The 13,584-nt window shown below is 33.7% G+C and overlaps 1 protein-coding gene across 3 annotated transcripts in view; it reads left to right on the forward strand.

Annotated features, from left to right (window-relative positions):
* Window positions 1–13,584, forward strand: part of LOC140143424 (atrial natriuretic peptide receptor 2-like) — a 494,558-nt gene that overhangs the window by 393,289 nt on the left and 87,685 nt on the right. The gene's annotated exons all lie outside the window — the stretch shown is intronic.

Genomic DNA, 13,584 nt, shown 5'->3' on the forward strand with positions numbered 1-13,584 from the left:
ACGTTGATTAAAACTGTACTGTTCATTATCGTCTGTTCTGGGAGTTGTAAAAATCATCACATCTGTACAGAGCCGGATAATGTACATAATTTATGTATGATGACAAGACTTAGTTGTACTAGAATGTTATTCAAACTAAATATATATGAGGGGAATCCGTGCCTGTAAAGGTGATAGATGGAATGATGCTGGAATAATCTATAATGTATTGAAACAAGCAGCAAACAATACCCAACAACCTGAAAGGATGACTTTCATCAGTAGTAATTATAGCAATAAGAGCTTTCTGCCATGTGTTTAGGATGGTGTAAATGGCATTGTAAAACAAGCTCGAGATTTGTGTACATATACGCTTCTTTATGTTAGTGCATTATTCTAGAGAAACAAACGATAAAGGACAATGTCAATACAAGCGTAGTCTGACAACATCCTGGACCTACTAGTACTTAATAATAAGGCGTAAATTATCAGTAATGTTCAGGGCTTCCCCCTTCCCCTTTTCTCTTCTCCTTCCCTTTTTTCTTCCCCCTTTTTCTTTTCTTCTTTCCCTTTTCTCTTCTTCCCTCTTTCTTTCCCTATTTCTATTCTCCCTTCCCCTTTTTTCTTCCCTCTTTTTACTCTTCTTTCCCCTTTCTCTCCCCTCCTTTTTTCTTCCCTCCTTTTCTCTCCTTTCCCCCTTTTCCCCCTACCCAATTTCCCCATTGTGTTTATTTGTTCTTATTTTCGCTGTTGTGTTTTGTGTTTGGTAACTTTTCTGTTAACGGGGATGGCTACCTCTGGCCTTACTGGCCTTTCGGCCATCTCCTCCATGATTCTTTGATGGTATTTTGATGTAATGATATTTAAATGAATGAATGAATGAATGAATGAATGAATGAATGAATGAATTAATGAATGAATGAATGAATGAATGAATGAATGAATGAATGAATGAATGAATGAATGAATGAATGAATAACATGGTACGCTATATTGGAAGATATATAATATTTATCTTCAAACTTTGTGAAACATTAACATCGAGATGAACTTCCCACGCCGCTTTTACGACACTCCTTACAAAGATCATTGCACCTTGCGTAAGATATTTGAGAAAAGCTTTTAATGCTTTTTTAACCTTAAAGCTCTAAACCTGAAAATGCAATTAGTCGTTTTCATCTAAAGGCTGTTTTAAGGCGATTTCAAAATGATTTTGCAACGTTTAAGTTTTGCACGGTTGCAGACAAAAGTATGGGTATATTGATCCACATTCATATGAGTGAAGAGGATAACAATAATATATAGATGAGCTATTTACGTTATGCTCTCTGTCTAGAATAGTTGGGATTTTTAAACTATCCAAATGCCAGGTGACGCCGACAATTGATCCGGATTTATGTAATCCATAAATGGAATTGGATCTAAAGCGCAGTACAGTACAGTACCACCCAAAGTTTTAACTAGAGTTTCCAAACACGGACCTTCCCTCAGTTTCTGACTGTTTTTCACGCTACATACCCTTGGTAATATCAGTTTTGCCACCGTAATTTGAGACAGATTAAAAGTTTCTGACTTTTTTGACGCTACGCACCCTTGGTAATATCAGTTTTGCCACCGTAATTTGAAACAGATTGATTTATGTGTAGCTCATGATACAAAATAATATCGTGGCTGTTACAAATTCTGTTTACTCTATCCATACATTTTCTCATCAAAAAAAAAAAAAAAAAAAAATGTTTTTCATTGATACCCATTTTTTTTTTTACTTTCTGAGTCAAGAATTAAATGTTATCGTGTATTACTGTTACAAGTGATATGTTATTCACTGTCTTGGTATTGTGAAGAAAAATGATTAATGGCTAAATAAATTCAGATTCATTGCAACAAAAATGAAAAAATACCCAAATTTTAGCTTTTATTTAATTAATATCGATTGGTGTTGATCATTTTAAATTAGGATGTTTGTTCTATTCTGTATCGTTTATATGTCACAATACTTTTTTTAACCAGATAATTATTATGAATACGTTCATCGGGGAATATTATCGAAACTTTTAATCTTGCGTAATGTGCAAAGAATATTTTGATAACATAGCGATAGTTGCGTCTGATAATTTGACAAACACACCCACTCTTATTTAAAATACCCATAATGCCATTTGAAGAAGAATTCATTGGACAGGTTAAGCGGATGTACTCATCAGGCTCAGTGTATTTAATCAGTAAAATGCATAGCAATGGCTAAATCTTGAAGGCTGGTTAACAGCCCCATGATGCATTGCAAAATACTGGGTAAGATTCCAAAGAATTTATTTCCTAACCAATTTTAACACTTTATTTCAATGCGTAAAAAGTTGTAAAAGGGGCCTCAGGTAAATGTAAAGTTTCTTTTACTAACATCAATAAATCATGTTTTCATAAATTAAACATGTAAAATAAAAGTAAACTAAAACGATCAAAATGTTAACTATTCAACATTTTGGTGGCATGTAACAATGGATTATGGGAAACATGAAATCGTGATATGGCTAAGTAACAGCGGGTATATCACTTCAGCTTAATCCTGAAGATTAATTTGATACATTAGTTATAGACTCACGTATGGTAAAGGAGAACATATGACGTCCGAAGCCGGCCGTGTCATATATATCAAAATAGGTGAAAAACAAATTAATCACTTCGGTTAAATTGGTGCAGTTATAACTCACAGCGTAGCTATGTTATTAAGTTACAATTTTAGAATCAATAAATATAATTTAAATCTGATATCATTTCAAAGACTGTGATTTAATAGAGTTAAATGATTTAATGATTGAACTATCATTGAACTTCACAGTTTGCAACTCCAAAGAACATTATTATTATTCTACGGCTCTACGTTAGGTCGTGGAGCTATTGTGCTATAGTTCGCTTGCAACAATGTTGCAAAATTATAATATTGCAACATTTTGTTGGAAAAAGATTAGGATGGAAGGTGTCACTGGTGGTGACATCATACACATGTGCTAGTGCTTACAATGGCGGAATAATGGAAATCCTTTTCAAAGGCAGAGACAAAAGACATGAAAGAGTGTTAGTCTACAAAATGTCCAGATTCCTTTTGAATAGTCACAAAATAGGTTTATTGGTTTCTGCAAGGTATCAGGAATATAGTTGCGGAAGAATGTTGTACGGAAGTGGTGCTTGGACGAAAATAACAGTCAAAGATAGCCAACGTCTTGCAAGTGTTGAGAGACTAAGGTCACATGCTTACTCCATAAAGACATAATTGCATTTGAACATACTTACAAACATACTTACTTTCATTTATACTTATTTGAACGCATTTAAACCAATGATAATGGTCTTAGAAAAATATAAAATTCTAAAATGTATCCGCAATTTTTCAATTGGAGTAGTCCTCTGCGCTTTAGCTTACACCGTTACCCCCAGATCTAAAGTAGTGGTGTGAAATTTGACAACTTGTATCAATATTTATATATAATGCATCGGACATTTCATCAGGCTTAGGAAGGTAAATAAACTGTTGAATATCATGTTTGTGTGTGATATCATTCTGTTAAGAGGACACACACTACTATGCTCGTATTCCGTTTACTCTGATTGACCCTTGCAGGTTTAATTTGTTTGATTGTGTTCCCAGGCTAAATCTAATTTCGTTATACTCTGAGAATTTGAATAATGCCTTTTTTGGCAGGGCACCTTTGGTAACGACCACTGAGTTAATTAGAGAAGGGAGTGAATTATGGGTTTCGCCTCAAAGTCGAATAAAATTTATTACAGGGAAGGAACAGTTTGGAAGTATATTAGAGATGTTTGGTGCACTTTACTGATGATAAAGAAGGCCAACGATAACCGACGAAATACAGTATGTGGATTACGTACCATCAACGAGTTTTCATCACTATAATTGACGTTTTTGTTGCTTTTGTGCATATTTTGCTGCTGCTACTCGTACCTTATCTGTTTTTAAAGTATTGTTAATCCTGTTAATGTCGTCGGTTTTAAACAGGTTATATATTAGATTTTGGTTTTTGTAAAAACGTTTGGATAACATTAAATGTCGGGTTGTATGAAGGTCATGAAAACGTTTTTGATTTTGCTTGATCGCATTAAATATTTGCAGTAAGTTTTCAATAAATGTTTTTGAATGTTATGAAAACGTTTTATATCCTTTACCCTTTATATAAAATTTACGTTTTCTGTCAACCTTTTCTAACCTGCGAAAATTGTCGAAAACGTTTTTTGTTTACTAGGATGTTTATTTGCGATGTCATCGTCTTTTATTCACTAAATGCTAATGAAAGATATTTTCAACTGCTTTTAAATATGGATCTTACACATTTCTTTGATATTGTTTTACGCATTTTGTTTTTTATTGTGCACAATTATTTAGGGGTGCGTTTTATATTAGCAAAAATGTAATGTCAATTTTAATTTTCCATTATTTATTTTTTAAGATCTGCTGCTATTTCTTTAATTCGGGCGGTGACAATTTCGGTGTTTATAGAATAATACATGTTGATCTCAAAACCCTCTTATTGAACATAACATTGAGCTATATGCTGACTATCGAGCTCTCAGCCGACAGGCAAGCATCTAGACAGACAGAAGCATACATTCTTAGGCAGGTGCAGATGCCTTTTACGCCCTATTGATATACATGTATTAGATTCACTGATGCGATCAACTAGTTGAGTGTGTGTTAAGATATCGGACGTGTCAGGCCTACCCTGGAGGATTCACAGTTTCGTTGGCACACTCAAATGTATAAGGCCATATGGCGCTTTCACAAATATAAACGGACACATGAGTACTATTTCTATCCTCAACACGCGCGTATTTTGGTTTATATAGGTAAATAGAATTACCCGTGGAATTAGGGTCAGATTTGTTGAAAGAAGCATGCTTGCAGATGATGTACCTTTTGTCATCGTCCTTGGGGCATCGTCTAGCCGATTTGATTATTACCAGGGGTTTTCTGTCAAGTTTTACACTTAAAGTTTTGAACAAGAGTGTTTCAATTTTTACAAACTATCCTGTTTGTCGCCATTTTTAGTATATACTTGACACGTGAGAAACAAGGGTAAAATACTTGTGTACAACACAAGCAAGATAAGTTATGCAGTGCTTATACAATGTCATGCCACCAGTGATCCCTTTTCCTTAGGCAACTCTAAATCTTGTACAAAATCTTTGCTAAAATATTCATGTTAAGACCTGGTATTGCGTTTCATCTTTTTTGCGCTTAAAGCAGTTGACAAAAATACGCACAAATCAAGACTGATGGCTATTATTTTAAACTCTATCCGGTCTACGGTTGTCAGGTCAAAATATTAGAAAAAGGACAAATACTATACATAAAACCTGTTAATTCACAGGTAGGATCAGTAGCCAGGCGATTGGGCTATTCCAGTTGAAATCCACACCTCTGTGGAAGATTTTGGAAATATCTTCTACCATTGTCTACAGGGGAGTATGCTTTTCAAATGTAATTGGTCAGAGCTGATCATTTTGAAACCCATATTCCCCCTGTTTTATGGCTTTACCTATATCTTCCACAACTGGAGTTCTATTAAAAATTGATACTCCCTCTGTGCCAGACTATAGCTAAATCTTCCACAGGGGTAGCGTGGTTTTTTAATGGGCTTAAAGACCAGCTAGTGAACGAACTCGAACTTTTTCGAGGCACGTATCATTTTTATGTATTCTAGCCGATTATCGCTAGCGAATAATGTAGGAATTACACACTGTGGAGTGGATTAATCCACATTAAGTCGTTCTGGATGCAGTTTAAGTTCCATAAACAATATATCGATTGAACATTGGCTTCATAATCTATCCTGTTTAAAGAAGAAAAGTGACATATCGCAATCGGCAGCGTTTCATAAAATATAATGATTATGTCTTTTCATTTCATTTTTATTGAGATGATATACTGGGTGTCCGATGTGGTGCATCAAACATGTAAAAAAATACTTGGTTCTGATTATTTAGCATTTTTAGGGGCAATGTTGACCGTCTTACATAGAAATTTAAAATCTAACCAATCTAGTTTAAGCACAGCTTTAAAAGTTTTCATCTTACTTAATAAAAATAACGCAATCCCGTTATTTGCCTCCACGTTGTCTAATACCTATAATAAAGCGATTTTAGAAATATGTCCCATAATGCCCTTGTTAACTCTCTTCGAAGAATGTCAGTAACACGGATGCTTTTTCGTCAAAAATATCAAAATGAATATATACAATCATACTAAGTAGCGTTCAGTGGTTTTATGTCGAAACAACCCAACAATATATATGACTTAATAACATGGTGTTTTTATACCCGCGTGTTTAGTTCTAATCGTAGCAGCTGCACATACGGGCCAAGGTTTAATTTTCGGAGCCCTGGAGGAATGTGAAGATTACTATGAGGTTATATATTTGTAGGTAACTTCAGAGGTGCGCGTATGGGGAGTGATTATATGAATATCGTGAATAATTCAATCTTTCCTGTATAATGAAGTAAATAAGATCGTTTGATAATTCACCTTCGTATATGGTCGAATCCAACCAAAAGTGTCCACGGGCCAAAAATAAAAGTCCGAAATAAAAATGTCTCCACAATTTTTCCTTTTGCCCATTGATTGATGACATATTGGCCTTATAGGAACCAAAAGTGCCATTACTAATCTTGAAAAATAAATCCAGGACATGTGATAGTAAATGTGATATCAAAACCCAATGTTACCTACGAATACCACTAGGATGCTTTCACTATCGCAATACTAATCAACCTAAAACAAATGGAATATTCCCATTAACGCTTTTTTCGTGTAATGTAGACCACAGGGTTTCAGGAAAATGCTAGCTCCACCAGATAATATTTGTTATTATTTTTATAACGCGATCAATATGATCTTAGTCAATTTATGCTACTTTATTTTTAAAAATGAAGTTTAGGTCAGTTTCTGTATTTTATTTATCAAATGAGTATGAATCAATTTACACATTGTATAAGAACGAGTATGATATATGTTTTCAAGAATATTAGGAATTATACGCATACACCTAACGCTTTATACAATGAAAAGGTGAAGAAACCCGGGTATTCGTAGGTAACATGAGCGATTTAACAATATCTATATTGAGTTTATAGGTTTAAATTTTGCTATTATGGTAATGAATTAATAAAATGATAGTTTTTAGATCTCTTTCAGATGGTATGTCCAAATGAATAAATGCTATTACCTTAGATCAAAAAAATTTTGATGCTTTTAGCAAGATTTTGACCACTTCATTTTGATATACAAGTAGTTAATCAGCAATTTTACATAATAAATAATTGTTGAATGAATCCGTATATGGGTAATAATAGTGTCCTGGGGTACCGCTTAAAGTTTTTGACAATTAATTTCCATTGGTAGGGACACTTCAATACACATGTCATGTATTATGCTGTATTCGTAAGTAACATTTCAGTATTTGTAGGTAAGAATTGGACTTTTGGTGGATATCCCAATCAAAACTTCATTTTTATAAAGCACTTTGAATGTATTATTTTCTTTATGTGCGTTTATTGATACTTTAGACCCTATCATGTATTAATAATGTCGGTTCACAGCGGTTGAAAGAGGATTGAAGTAAGAAACAAAGGCACTAAAGTGACTTTAATTTGCTTAATTGCACACAAATCGCTTATAACCGTTATTGCAGACTTGTGAAGTCCATCTTGGAGTCAGTTACGTCTTGTGGCCTTTCGTTTGAGGGCAACTACAATTAGCTTTATAACAGGGTCCATCAATGTGTTGTCTAGATCATGAGACAATGAGAAGAGTTGTTTTTTCCATGGTATTCGTAGGTAACCTTAGCGAAAACGTCAAAAGTTACCTTCGAATAAATCAATTTGGACACAAATTACTCAGAAACCAGAAGGTCGGTAAACATTTAAAATGAAGCACACATGACAGTTGACAAATCCAAGTATTTATCCCCTTCTAATCTTCTTTGAATCTGATTTTTCTTTCAAATGAGCAGACCGTCGTCTATTGCAGTACATATTTTTCACCAATTAATCCGTATTCAGTTTTGCATGGTGGGCATGTATGTGAATTCGCAACTTTCATTGACATATGATTTGATAGCAAACATACAGGCCTTCGTTATGTACCAATATGGGCATTGGCATGAATGGCGGTGTTTCACAATACTGTCATGATGTCAAAGTGTATTCGTAGGTAACATTCGGTTACCGAAATTTACCTACGAATACTTGCTTTTATTGTTGACATCTCAGAAATATTTAAACGCAGGTTATTGAAACTTGGTAGAAATAAAGAGTGTATTACCCTGCACCTATTGCTTAACTATTGTTTACTATTCTCTCACTTTGTGGAAATGGCACAGATTTTAACATGTATTCGGAGGTAATGCATATTTTTTACCAAACCTACCTTTGTGCCATTTAGAATTTCTGGCAGCTAAACACAATAATAAAGATGTCCGAATGCAATGCATTTCAGTATTGGACATATCAAAGCTTGTATCAATTGCGCATTTATTAGTGATTTCCATTTTTTAAAGATGTATCTAGTGCTATGAAAAATTGTATTCGTAGGTAATGTAAAAAATACCACTCAAAAATTATCACAAAAATTCATAATTATGTACAAATATGTGAAAAATTGAACAGGCAATCTTTGAATATACACCTTTCAGGAAATCAATTTAGATTCAATCCAATGACTTCTTTTCATAACTGATTTAGATGTTTTTAAAAATACCTTAAGAAATATTTTGAAAAAATGGGTAAAAATAGCATGTTTTGGGGTCTCTGTGTCTAAGTTTTTCACAGAAAGGGGTCTTATTATATATGGCGCGAAGCGTATGATCAAGGCGAATAAACACAATACAAAAACGAATGCCAATTGATTAATACTTTTAAGTTATGGCCCTGAACATGCCGTGTACACTTTTCGTTGGATTCGACCATATCGCTATACCCGGATCTCTTAGAATAATGATTGCTGTATGATACATTGCTTAATCTGCATCTACATGTAGTAAATTTCCAGCTACATTTCTTCTTATTTGATTGTTTCCTGTCTTTTTCGTCGTCATAATTTTTTCCTTCCACACTCTGAACCACATTCTTTCATAAAAAGTTGTGTTTAATTTCACATCTAAGATGCTGATGTAGTAGCGACAATTGAATTATTTTCATATGATCATGACGCTATTATACTCATTGACTCTATTTGTTTTACGTGGTCAACCAAAGCATGGAAACGCATCTTATATAGAATCCACAGTATCATAGCCTTACCATTATCATGTGTCTACGTTATCGATTATCGTTATCTTCTGCTTCGCTCTCTGATATGCTTTTAATCATATTGCTATAGCAACTCTTCTCTTAAGAACATTCAAAACAGGTATGCTATACAAAATTCGAAAAATTATTTCGAAAGTAGAGCAATCTAACTTTAGGAACAGAATATGCTTTAAATTAATGCGACCTATTTGCCCTATAAAATCGGTATCACGTCATTTATTACATGCTACACTGTTATTATTTGTTACATATTATTTATTTATTTAATTATTTGTTCATTTTAGTATAGAAATATATACATTTTGTGATTTCTATGTCCTATAAAATATCGGTGTTAAGTCTTTTCATTACCACAGTGTTAAAAAGTGTTTCACATATTTGTTTATTTCATTATTTACTTTATTATTAACTCAAATTACATTTTGTTTGTTAATAACATTACACGATCCTTTATATATGCGAAGATAGTGCACATAATCAGGGCAGACTAAAAGCCAGGCCGGGCTTAAATGACATTAACATTGTATTTGGTGGGGTAGCTCGCACTGTCCTGCCCTTTTAGGTTTTGAACTCCCCAATTTTCTACGTTTTATTTGAAATGGAATTAAATTTCACCATACCTTCCATATATGTGATGCGATCAAACAAAATCAATCGGAACTCGGAAATATTACATTTTCAGTTTCTTATAGTATAGTAACAAACCTTTACAAAGCTGCATTTTGCAGAAAACCCCATTGAAATTGACCAATCAGTTCCAAAGATATGAGCAATTAAAGAGTTTCCAAAACAGCAGGAAACAAAAGGAAATATTTCCTTTGTTTGGCTATATCTCAAAATCAATATTTCCGAGTTCCGACTGCTTTTGCTTGATCGCATCATATATTTGTTTGAAATTATCATTTTATATTACACTCTCATTTTAAAAAAGGAAATTTTTCCTATTAATTTCATTTTTAATTCATGACAACACATATGTTTCGTTTTACATTTAAAGATAAACAAAAACACTTTAATTACGGAATGGATCGGATTCGTATTTTTATTTCACCGCATTGGTCCACCTGTTTACTCTCAACGTATTACTTTCAAAATAATGCCATTTAAAAGTGGGTGCGGATTGATACAACGATAGCTTGAATAGTATATTTCCCTTATTGATAGAAAATGGATATAATATAAATTTCTTTCTATACATAAAATCAATATTCGTGAAGAATGTATTGCATAATATTTTAATATTATGAAGTATCCTCAATACTGCTAAGTTTGCCATCGTGTACCTTTCTATATTATGGCGCTTAATATTAAGCTCGCTACTTTAGTTTCAAGCCAGAGGGTACATATGTTGTGATAATGAAATAGTTTAATCTATTTCAAACACCAACTTTAGCGTTTGAAGACAAAGTCATCACCAGACTGCGCATTTGTTTACAACGACTACAATTACTTAGAGCGGAGAATATTGCCAAATAACTAGGTATGGTGAGCTACATATTGTGTGTACAAAAATTTTTTAGCAATGCAGATTTGCCGTTTCCAGCGGGGATTGTGCTTTTTCCGTGTTTGTAATGACAGACTTGGGATGATGCTTATCAAGTCTGCCAATGGTTTTATCTTGTGGCCCGCGTATTAAACCACACACCAATTGCATAAAAACTTCCGACCTAGAGAGCAAATAGGATTTATGGCCTGCCAATATCTGCTAATAAGGATTTTCTTTCTGATGCCCCAAGGGAATGAAAATAGACCACTGCCCTGATGGTACCACGCATAAGGATGAGTGGCAATAATTGGTTTATTCAGTTGGAAAGTACAGTTTGCTTGTGTCCTGACTACACATATTTGGAAGTCATTTACGAGAAGTTTGTGAATCGGGGTTCCGGATCGAAGTTACTTAAATTTTACTGTCGTATCAAACATTTATTAGCACACTTTAAATCAAATTTACAAACGGTTAATGCTCTCAATTGCTATTTTGTTAAGTTGTTTATGTCACATCAAAATAATGCAAACAATTTGTCGTCTGATGTATTTTCACCCCGCCAAACATGCCTAGGTATCTGTCAAATTAACTGTCAAATGGATTATCTTTATTGATGCATCAGATTGATAATTCCATACAAATTTATATAATATATATTTCATTTCATAAGCTTTCATTAGCATGCTGACGCTTCATACAAATATCAATCGGGTCAAATCAAAACGATGCTATGAACGTAACTTTTGGACGCGATAGTACAAAATTACATCGTTTCTTTACTTTCTTTTAATTTACGTTCATCTAAAACAGTTCGAATTGGATGCCCTTTTTAGTGTTATTGTTCTTTCTATCTCATGTGGAGTATCCACCAAAATTTAATAGGGAATTATTTTGCTTTCATTCCACTTTGAGCTCCACTGAAGAGTGCTGGTATATGTATCACAAATGTCGATAATGAGACAAAGTATTCAATCGTTGAGTATGTAATATCTTCATTGCTATCATATATTTTGATCTTCACGGACCTTTAAACAACTGTCGCGTCATGTCTTGTTAATGTAAGTTCTGCTATGCGTAGTCAATTTATGCTCAATTAATCTAAACAACATGAACTATGGGGAATTCGCCTTTATAAATCTACTGTTGTTTTAAGTAGTGTCAATCATGTAGCAATGACTAACGTGATTACAGTAACCAAGCTGGTTAAGCGATTCATACGTACTTTACTTGCAGACAAATTTCATGTCGATATCATATAATTTTCGTCAGCTATTAGTATTACACACCACTCATCATTAAATGAAGTCGGTATGTGGGGTGTTTGAGCCATTTTGCCATGTTTGCGTGAATAATTGATACAAATGCATCCTAATGTTTCAAAATAAACAACATAAATCGGGACATAAATGCAGTTACAAGCCTTAATAACGGGTCACATTACATTTTTGATCCCAGTTCGGGGTCTGTGAAGGCACTAAATTACAATACGACGCAATAATAATTATTTCTCTAAATTCATACACACCCGTTTGGGCTGCTTGTAAAGAGTGGCAATTGACCGCAATATTACCCCAGTATAATATTAAAACTCTTAGTAATGCATCTTAATAAATATTAGAATCGCGAGTGGTCAGGTATGCAGTTTACAAATTTACCAGCGGGTCCATCCTAAGAATATGAGGTAATTGTCCTTTAATTGTCATGAAACAAATGCGATGACACCTGATAGTGCTTAATCTGACATTGTGAAACAAAGACATGCACTGTTACGATTGCCTGTTACACCAATTATATTCTTAATTGTATCTAATAAAGAGACAAGGAAATGGATACCCATTCAGCACAGTAGTGGTTCGCAAACTAATGCATTAAATCATGTCAATTGCTTTAATGTCCGTGTTCAATTACTTAAAGATGCCCAGTGGGGTATGGACAATGTATATAGCATACAAACGCTAGCCTCTCTACTATCTCTTTATTGAGGAGGAGTAATACATTGTCGCAAAGAGGTTTATATTGATACCAGCTTCACTCCAATTCTCCAAAGGCAACGGTTATTATTTGTGTATACCCAGAAATATAAAACTGGGTTTAATTATCAGAATTAATGTTCATACGCATAAATAGTAAAATATTCAATAGTAAAATATAATCACTTTCTATTACATCCATCCGATTATTTGTTATAGTTTTTGTGATCTTGAATATATTGTTATCAATAATAGTGTTCTGATACTTCCTACTGGGTTACCCCACTTGGTTATCCACTGAGACATAAAAACCGTTAACTGTTTCCTATCTGTTTCAGTTGGGAAAGCTACACATTACTTTACATAACGACATTGCAAAGTGTGGGAAATGGGAGATGGTCTCTACTTATTAAGGACGACAACCTACCGCTTCTTGCGCTTCATTTCCATAAAGTACAAGAACATGTGACATACTAATCCGATTAAATTTGTACATTATCTAAATTTAAAAGTTCATCGACCGATTTCAATCTCATACTGTTATTGCTTTCATGATAAACATGAATGGTATAATGGCGTGTTCTACAATCCAGTTTGACAGATTGTCAATAAGAAATAACACACCTTCAAGGTATTGGACAAAGTCAAATTCTATGCTACCTATGTTTCGGGTGTACATAATCCATAACACCCTTTAGACAAAAAGAATATGTAGACCGCTCTCACTCTAGGATAATTATTGGATGTTTGCATAAGCTACATCTATAATAGCGACATCATCGCGAATTTCTGATTTTATTAATATCTCTTTATTATTTACATTTTAATTTT

The sequence above is a fragment of the Amphiura filiformis genome, chromosome 1, assembly GCF_039555335.1.
Source record: "Amphiura filiformis chromosome 1, Afil_fr2py, whole genome shotgun sequence".
Classification (NCBI taxonomy): domain Eukaryota; kingdom Metazoa; phylum Echinodermata; class Ophiuroidea; order Amphilepidida; family Amphiuridae; genus Amphiura; species Amphiura filiformis.